Genomic DNA, 8,604 nt, shown 5'->3' with positions numbered 1-8,604 from the left:
CTTTTTTTTTTTTTTTTCAGGAAACGGCCAGACTAGAATAGCAACACAGTAGCGGACAATAAACGATATGGCAAGACAAAAATTAAATAATTAAACCAAAGTTTGACCAATTAGAGTAACGTGAGGCTAAAACATGTAAACATGATATCTGGATCACTGTCAGATGAGCTGTCAGATGCTCATAGGTATAAATGCCCCGTTTTTTGATCTGGTTTTATCTAAATAATTTTTAACAACATTGGATTGCAAATTACATAATTTTAGTAAAAGTCAATGACTGGAAGACTTGAATGTTTTATTTTAAATCTTCTATGTACATTTGAAAAACAGCCACGGGTAAAATTTACCCCATGGCGGTTCTAGTGTTAAATAAAGCAATATTGGTTTGGAATGACATGAAGGCGAGTAAATGCCATGACTTTTTTGTGAACTATCCCTTTGTCCACATAGTAAACAATCCTAAACAATCCTATATTATACTTCTACATTAAGTAAGTGACTGATTGCAGTGTGCACCTTAAGCCATCAGCGAGTTTCCTTTCTTTAGGTCGTGCATATATAACCATCATCCCACTGACAGGACTTGGCCGGACTCTCTAGGAATACCAATGGTCACTTTAGTAGGAGTCAAGGCTGATTTATACTTCTGCATCGGACCTACGCCGTAGCTTACGCATAGACGCACACCCATACGCCGTAGCCTGACGTGCACCTCTGCAAAAATCTAACAGAGCGTCAATTCTACGCAGACCGCAAGCACTGTGATTGGTCTGCAAGAACCCCTCCCTCCATATGTACTTGAGTTTTGTATGTGTTTATGTGTACTTTAATATATTTTAATGTTACACCTTCTTATATAAAATAAAACAAAGCAAAGAACAAGTGTCTTATCATTTATTATACTACATAGCATTATAAATCAGTAGTTGTCCGCAACAAACAATGTTGATCTGCCGTGGTACAAGTCCTTGTGCAGATTGAAAGAATGCCATCATCTCCTGTTCCGTTGTTGTCTCCTTTTTGTAGTTTTAAATAATGATTTAATGATTTGATATTCATTTGCCGCCGTCACGACTATAATGCTTCTCCGACGAGCCGCTTCTTCTTCGGCTTTTGCCGTGGTACTGCGGGTTACACCAGCAACATGCCCATGGACACTGCAGACTAGCGGTTTGCATGTGTACTGCACGTTGACGCGGACAACGACGCAGAAGTATAAATGAAAACTGACGCATAGCCTACGGCGTAAAGGCTACAGCGTAGGTCCGACGCAGAAGTATAAATCAGCCTTCAGTGTTTGCTATACTTGTTCCTGGAGGCCAACCAACAATGCATGTCTTGGACATCTCACTAATCTGACACACAAGTTTTAGGTATTTTAAAGAGCAATAAATTGAATTTAAAACAATGTTTGTGTGCCTCAAGGAATGATGTTATGATAGCAATCATTTCATATCCTTTATTCTTAAAATTCTTGACAAATTAATTAAACTTACCATTGTTCGGGGTTTGTGTCAGCTCTGCTCAGTTTCAGTACAGCTGCGAACTAGAGGAACTGTCCTTACTACGTTTCTGGGTTGTGAGAACATTTCAGTTGCGTTGTTGTCTATGCAGGGTCAGAGAGCTCTCCGATTTAATCAAAAATATCTTAAAGGGGACCTAACACACACAATTTTACCCAATCTCATATTAATCTTGAGTAACTATAGAGTAGTACGGCATCCTTCATATCTCCAAAAAGTCTTTAGTTTTATCATATTTATAAAAGAAAGATACAACTTTACGATTTTCTCTGAAAACAGCCAAGCTCCTGGAGGCGCGCCGTGGGTGGGGCTAAAGAGTGACGAGCACTTGAGTGCCGATTGCCAACAAAACACAGACATCTGATGCAGTTTCAATTACCATCTGCAGTTCTGAATCATGACCGGGATCTTTTATAGCTGGGAGCGCTCCATCTTTCAGTATCAAACGATGTGCAAATCCAGCGTCGAACTGGGCCTTGTTTGTCAAAAAACACACTTGCGAAACTCCGTTGCTGCCCCGGAAAACAAACTGCATCCACTGTTTACATAATGCTGGATTCGGGAAGCTGAACAAGGTTATCTTTCCCTTACAGCCATAAACACACCTCTAGAGACATTCTTCCCGAGCGAGTCCCGTGCAGTGCTGTCGAATGAAGCGCATTGATGGGCGTGCTCTTGCTCTCGCTCTGGTCGATGTGTGCGTGGGAGTGCTCTTCTGGGAGAAATGCCCATATAAGGAGTTTCACCCTTCATTACGTCATGAAGAGCCATGGTCGAAGTGTGTATTTGTCACAAAAATACTCTGTTATACGTCCAAATCGTTTTTTGAAACTTTGGCCATGTTTAGCATAAGAATCCAACTCTTTAACAGTGTAAACAAGTCTGAATGCATGAAACAACATTGTACCCCTCCAACCCCCCTTTAATTTGCGTTCCGAAGATGGACAAAGGTTTTATGGCTTTGGAACGACATAAGGGTGAGTAAGTAATGACAGCATTTTAATTTTGAGGTAAACTATCCCTTTAAAATATTTTCAGATCATTTAAAAAAATTTAAAAGTGAAAACCTGACATTAAATAACTGTTGGCTTACAAAAGTTACATTCAGTTAATGCTACCATATAACAGTTAATGGTAAATCAATAGCAAAGCTAGTGTGAAGGCTCATTAGTAGAGACTGCAAAACTGAAGAAAGAAAGAAAAAAAGAAAGAAAGAAAGAAAGAAAGAAAGAAAGAAAGAGCAAGCTGCCCTCAATGAATGAATGCTAGGGTGCCAGCAGCTCATTGACGCCACCTGGTGTCTTTAGCTTATCTTGATTGCTTAGCTTATCGGTTTTTATCTAATAAAAATGTAAATGAACTAGCTTAGTTATGTATAATTACTATGATAGTACTTGAAGACCTTGATGAACTTGCCTGCCAAAGGTCTGAATGAGTCTTAATTGCAGGTCAGGTAAATGTTATTAAAAGTTATTGTTATTTTATTATTATATTATGAGCAAATATTATCATTGGCACACTCACTTGAACTCTCATATCTTTTTTTTTTATTTTTTATTTATATTATTACATTAATTATTTCAACATATTAATATGACTTAATACCAATTAATTCAAATAGTTTACTATTATTACATTAATAAACAGCATTACTGTTTTATATATGAAGTAGTACTGTTTTTATATAAATATGTTTTTGATTTTAATAGTAATTTTACATTTTGATATTAAATTATACATTCACAAACGAACAAAATTTTTACATTTTTAAAAAATAAATAATATTCCCAACAGAGCTTGCCAGTTTACTCTATCCTCAACCAATCAGTCCCACTCCTACAGATCTTTTTTGAAGGGAGTCAAATGGCCTTATTTCCATCTGAGTTGTCCGTCTAATACAACCCTTCTCCAGCTCCTGGACCAAACACAGAACCACAGGTGGGATCCAGCCATTGAGGTACTGGTCTTCCTTTTCTGGCTGGCCAGTTTAACCTCCTGCTGTGTGGTGTCTAGGACATTAAACATGCCCAAACCCATTGGTCTCTTATGCTCATTCATTGAGTGGCAGAGGCAATGAGACATATAACACAACAAGTGATAAATGGCCCAATAATTTAGGGTGCACAATTAGCGACGGCTGGACATATAGCTTTTCAACGGTCAGTGGGTGCCTTTGATGGATGTCACATCTGTATCAAAGCAAATGGGGAATCATATGCCCAGTGCTACAGATACCACCAGCTGTTCCCCTCAATCCAGCTCTAGGCTGTATGTGACCACAGAGCCAGGGTTATATTGATGTGCACACTGGTTTCCCTGGCTCTGTACATGACTCCAGACTCATCTGACACAAAAATATGACCATGTCCTGGCTCATACTGCTCATCAAGAGACAAGGCAGAGTTGCTTGACAGCCCCGGCCCATCACAGGTGAAAGAGGCCAGGGACATGGCGGCACACAGCACTGGAGGAGGAACTGAGTGCCTCGGACCCAAAACCTCATCCTTTAGGGTGAAAAGGGCCATGATGCAGCTGTGTCATGTCCCTTGTCAACCCCTGACCCAGCTGGTAGGTTTTTCAACTTCTACAGATTAATAATTAGTTGTATTTAAAATGTAGAATATGTAGAAAAAAAAATGTACCAAATTATGTATCAACAATGCCTTATATTTGTTATAAGTTTTTCCATTTCTTGTGGTGTTATTTTGCCCTGTCCTCCAGTCAAATTTTCAGAAACAATTTTTAGAAAAAACAGTGAGATAAGGAGTGCATTAAGGTTTAATGGTTTAGAACATATGTACACTCTTGGGTGCACAAAAAATAAAAAAATAAAAAAATATGCTGGACTACCTTGTATGGATATTGTGTGCTTGATTGTGTGCAGTTTGATAAATCTAATAAATCATTATTTGAATTGACCAAAATAATAAAGTGGGTAAGGCATCTGTCAAATGAAGGCTTGCTTTTGATGTAAACAGAATGTTTGACAGCAGACTTTTTAAATCAGAGCACCTATCCTTGTCTGTGCTATGTTCGTTAATCTTATGGCTTTGTTCACCTTTTTTAAATTTGGGAGCATTTTAAATATTTTCTGAGAATGACCCAGTCACTCAAACATGAACCAGGCACTGGTAAAACACCATGTTACATGCAAAAAGTTATTTATTTATTATCATAATACATAGCTAATTTTGAAGAATAATCCATTAAGAAAAATTATTTTTGCTTTTAAAAAGGTTTGCAAGAACTGAAGGACCATGACCTTGACATGGGTGGGGAATTAATTTCTCGAACGCTGCAGATTGAAACCTCACCTCTCTGAACTTCTGGACTTACGGTAGTACCAATGAAGCCAGAAGGTGAGATTGGGGCCTCAGGACAAAGAATTTCTCCTTCCCCTTGATCCCCAAGAGCAGAAAAATACTGTACATTTAGTCTAACAGTAGGTGGGGACAAAAAACATAACATTTCTCAAGAGCAATTTTTGAAGGGGACACAAATAATGCAGCTAAAATTGTACTTGTAAGAATATGTATACACAGAGGAAAGCCTTACTACTATTAGTAACAGGGAGACCGTGCCAAATTATACAACTTCACGTTGTTGTGGTCACGCCACGACAGCGCTCGTGTCCATTGTAGACATTACCATCCTTCAAGGTAACGTTATTATTGCTAACAGAGCAGACTCATCGAAAAATACATTGGCATCATCTGTATTAAAGAGGAAAAAAAATCACTTAATTCGATGTTTAATAAAATAGCCTTGACAACCAAGTTCCACAACTATTGTTTTTGCTCACCGGATTTGTGTGTGTGTATAGGTGATGCATGCTTGCCAGGTTTTTGCAACAAACCCCGCCCAATTGCTACTCAAAACTAGCCCAATCGCGTTCCAGGGGGTAAAATACACGTTTTTCGGCGGGGTTCCTCATGTAAAATTTGCATTCCAGAGGCTAAATATCACATTATTGGGGTTGCTTCAACCCGTGGCACAAGTGTTAAAGTAGCCCAATTGGCAACACTGAGGTGATGTAAAAGAGGAAAGCAGGCATTTGGACCAAAGCACTGTGAGGCAAGGGAGGGGGAGACTCAAAATGTTTCTAAACTTAAAACACATTTTTGCCCCATTTGCATTTGTGTTGTTTTACTACTTACAAAGTTATTTAAAGTATAAAGCATTGTTATTTACAATACACAGCCTGGTTTTTAATCATATTTAAGGGGTACAACCCTCAGATAGGTGGGGTCCTGTCCTGTGCATTGGAGCTAAACTCTGCAGGACTTTGGCTGAAATTGGAACTGCATTCTAGCATATGACTTATACAATTTGTACCATGAATGGTACCGAATTCAGCATGTGTTTGACACCCCTGTTTTATTACACAGCTCTCTGGAATACTTACAATGTTTTGTACACTGTAATGGATTTAAGACATAAACAAGTAAGATTTAAAAAAAGCTTTGGTCTCAAAAAAAAAAAAAAAAACTTGTCTCTATGAGGTGAAAAGCAATACAATTAGCGACGTGACCATGCATTAAATGTCCATCTCATCTGAACTTCGTCTAGGCTCAAAGCTGTTTGTATTCAGTATTTTTTGTCTACATTGAAAACAAGTGTATATGCCTTGTTGTTACTCTAAAGAACATTTTATACTTGATCCAACCTAACAAATTTACTTTTCTGTCTTGTCATTGAGCTAAAGTAAAACATTAATGGTGACATATCATGAAAATCTGATTTTTCCAGGTTTTAAGTGCTATAATCAGGTCCCCAGTGCATCTACCAACCAAGGAAATGTGAAAAACATTAACCCAGTAACTTTGTTTTGGTAAGCCTTTTTCTGCAAGCATCTGAGAAAACGAGCGCGTCTGATTTTGCTCCCTTGGTGACGTGGCAAAGGGATCTCATTATAATATGACCGCCTCTTAATCTATATGTTTACACCCACGGCGCCGTTATTGTGTTTTCGCAAACGACAACGGTGTACTTGTTCTAATGCCATGGTGAAAATTTGAGCAAAACATGCTAACTGTTCTGTTTTTGGCTGCACAGACGAGCACAGAACACTATTTACAGTCCCAGCTTCAGAGGAGACAAGAGAGCAGTGTATTTATTGATTTATTTAATGTATATTGCTGCTGCCACACAGATCTAAAATAAACATGCAATTTATTTCCCAGCTGTTGACCTTCACAGACATAACCGACTGTTTTTTGTAACTCGTGTGTTTTTTAACGTAAACTTGTGTGTGAATGAGAACTTAGTTGAGTACTCACATGCTGTGACAGCCGCTTTCTGTCCGTGTGCTTCGGATGTGTGCGCTCAGAAAACCGTATATCAAAAGCAAGGTTATTATAGTTTAGAATTTTTAAATTTGTTTTATTTTAATATCGTTTTCAAATTTGCTATACAATTCAGTTTAGTTTTTATTAGTTTAATTTATATTTTTGTTAGTTTTTATTTTGTGAACACATTTTTATTTAGTTTTTATATAGTTTAGTTTCAGTTTTAGTTTCAGTTTTAATTAAAGTTTAGCAGAATTAACAAATCACTTCCAGAGCGCAGGCCAAAGAAAAACGTAGGCATAATTTAACCTTAGTGAGGCAAACATATAGCGACACAAAATTAGCGCATGCTGAGATTGATTAGATAGTAAAAGTATACAAATATACGCCAAAGAAAGCAGGCAAGCCTTTTTTACTAAATTAATCTACACAAGTCGCGCTTAATGTCATATCCAATAATGTGTATTGAGATATTTAGTATGAAAATAAATGTAGCCTGATTTGGTTATATGTCTTTTCTTATTTAACCGTAATCATGATATTGTAACTGTGGTGTCTTGCTCACTTTTCCGTGAACAGCCGTGCATCAATCAAAACTGGGACTAATGAAATTAATTTGAGTTGAATTACTGAAATAAATGAACTTTTCCACGACATTCTAATTTATTGAGATGCACCTGTATGTCTCCTTTAATTTAATTGGACGTAAAACTACGTTTTTCAGTCAGTGCTGGATTGTCAGAGAGAAGACCCAGAATGTTAGAATGACCCACTGTGGCTATACTGCATGTGCCCGGAACATTCTAAGACATAGCCGATCCTCCCTATACGCAAAAAACGCAAGCTGCATAGGGCCCCCGAAGCATCAGGGGGCCCCCTTGCTCTCAATGATGATTTAATTTTAGTTTTGTTTTTGAATTTGGCCAGCGGTTATGAAAACATGAATTATAATTTATTTTAATGCAGTGTGCTGTCGCCCTTTCTACGTAAAAAATCAGTCAAATCATGTAAAGTGAATGTCGTACAGTCTTGCTTGAGACTAGAAAAACGAGTTGAAAGCGTACCGAGCCGCGGAAGAGACACTGTTTCTCAAGCGCTTTCCACAAGCGCGATTCGAGACGGAGTGAAACACGGACAAATGCATTTAATTAATTCGTTCATAGCCACTCATATCGAACATCAAACCCTGCCACACCGACAGAGTTTTGCATAGGGCCCCCAGGCGTCTTCGATCTGCACTGTTCTAAGAGATTTTAGTGTGAAATATTTGTCACATTTGTAGCATTTGGACCAATCAGACACACAACTTTTTGTTATATTTAACAAATAATATCTAACGCCCCCTCACCTAACCAAAGGGCCAATTACGAGGTTCTATGGACTCTTCCCCCGAAATGCATCTAACACCTCAGAAAGGCAGATCAGGCCTCTGGTTCCATGGCAACCAATGCTGATATCATTGGTTTTATTGCCCAAAGGAATGCGGGCAGAGAAACTCACTCATTTTCCTCATAGGAAAGACACATAATGCCCAGAGAAATGGACTGTTCTCTAATTAATTAATAGGAAAACCTTTCTTTGAATGAACACGCATATCCTTCAGGTCATTGTGTATGTTGTTACTGTCCTTGTATATTGTCTTTTATATTGTATACAGTTTTATGCAGGCTTATGATAGAACAACTCGTTCATGTCATCTTACCTATATGTAATCGTACCATGTTTAGTATCTATGAATTCGTCTTCTGATGATCTAAACGAGAGTGTATATTATATGTTGGTATATAGGCAAT

Source organism: Sinocyclocheilus anshuiensis, unplaced genomic scaffold (genome assembly GCF_001515605.1).
Source record: "Sinocyclocheilus anshuiensis isolate Anshui unplaced genomic scaffold, SAMN03320099.WGS_v1.1 scaffold215, whole genome shotgun sequence".
In the NCBI taxonomy this organism is placed as follows: Eukaryota; Metazoa; Chordata; class Actinopteri; order Cypriniformes; family Cyprinidae; genus Sinocyclocheilus; species Sinocyclocheilus anshuiensis.
The sequence above is the reverse complement of the archived record's forward strand: the minus strand, read 5'-3'. Positions refer to the sequence as shown.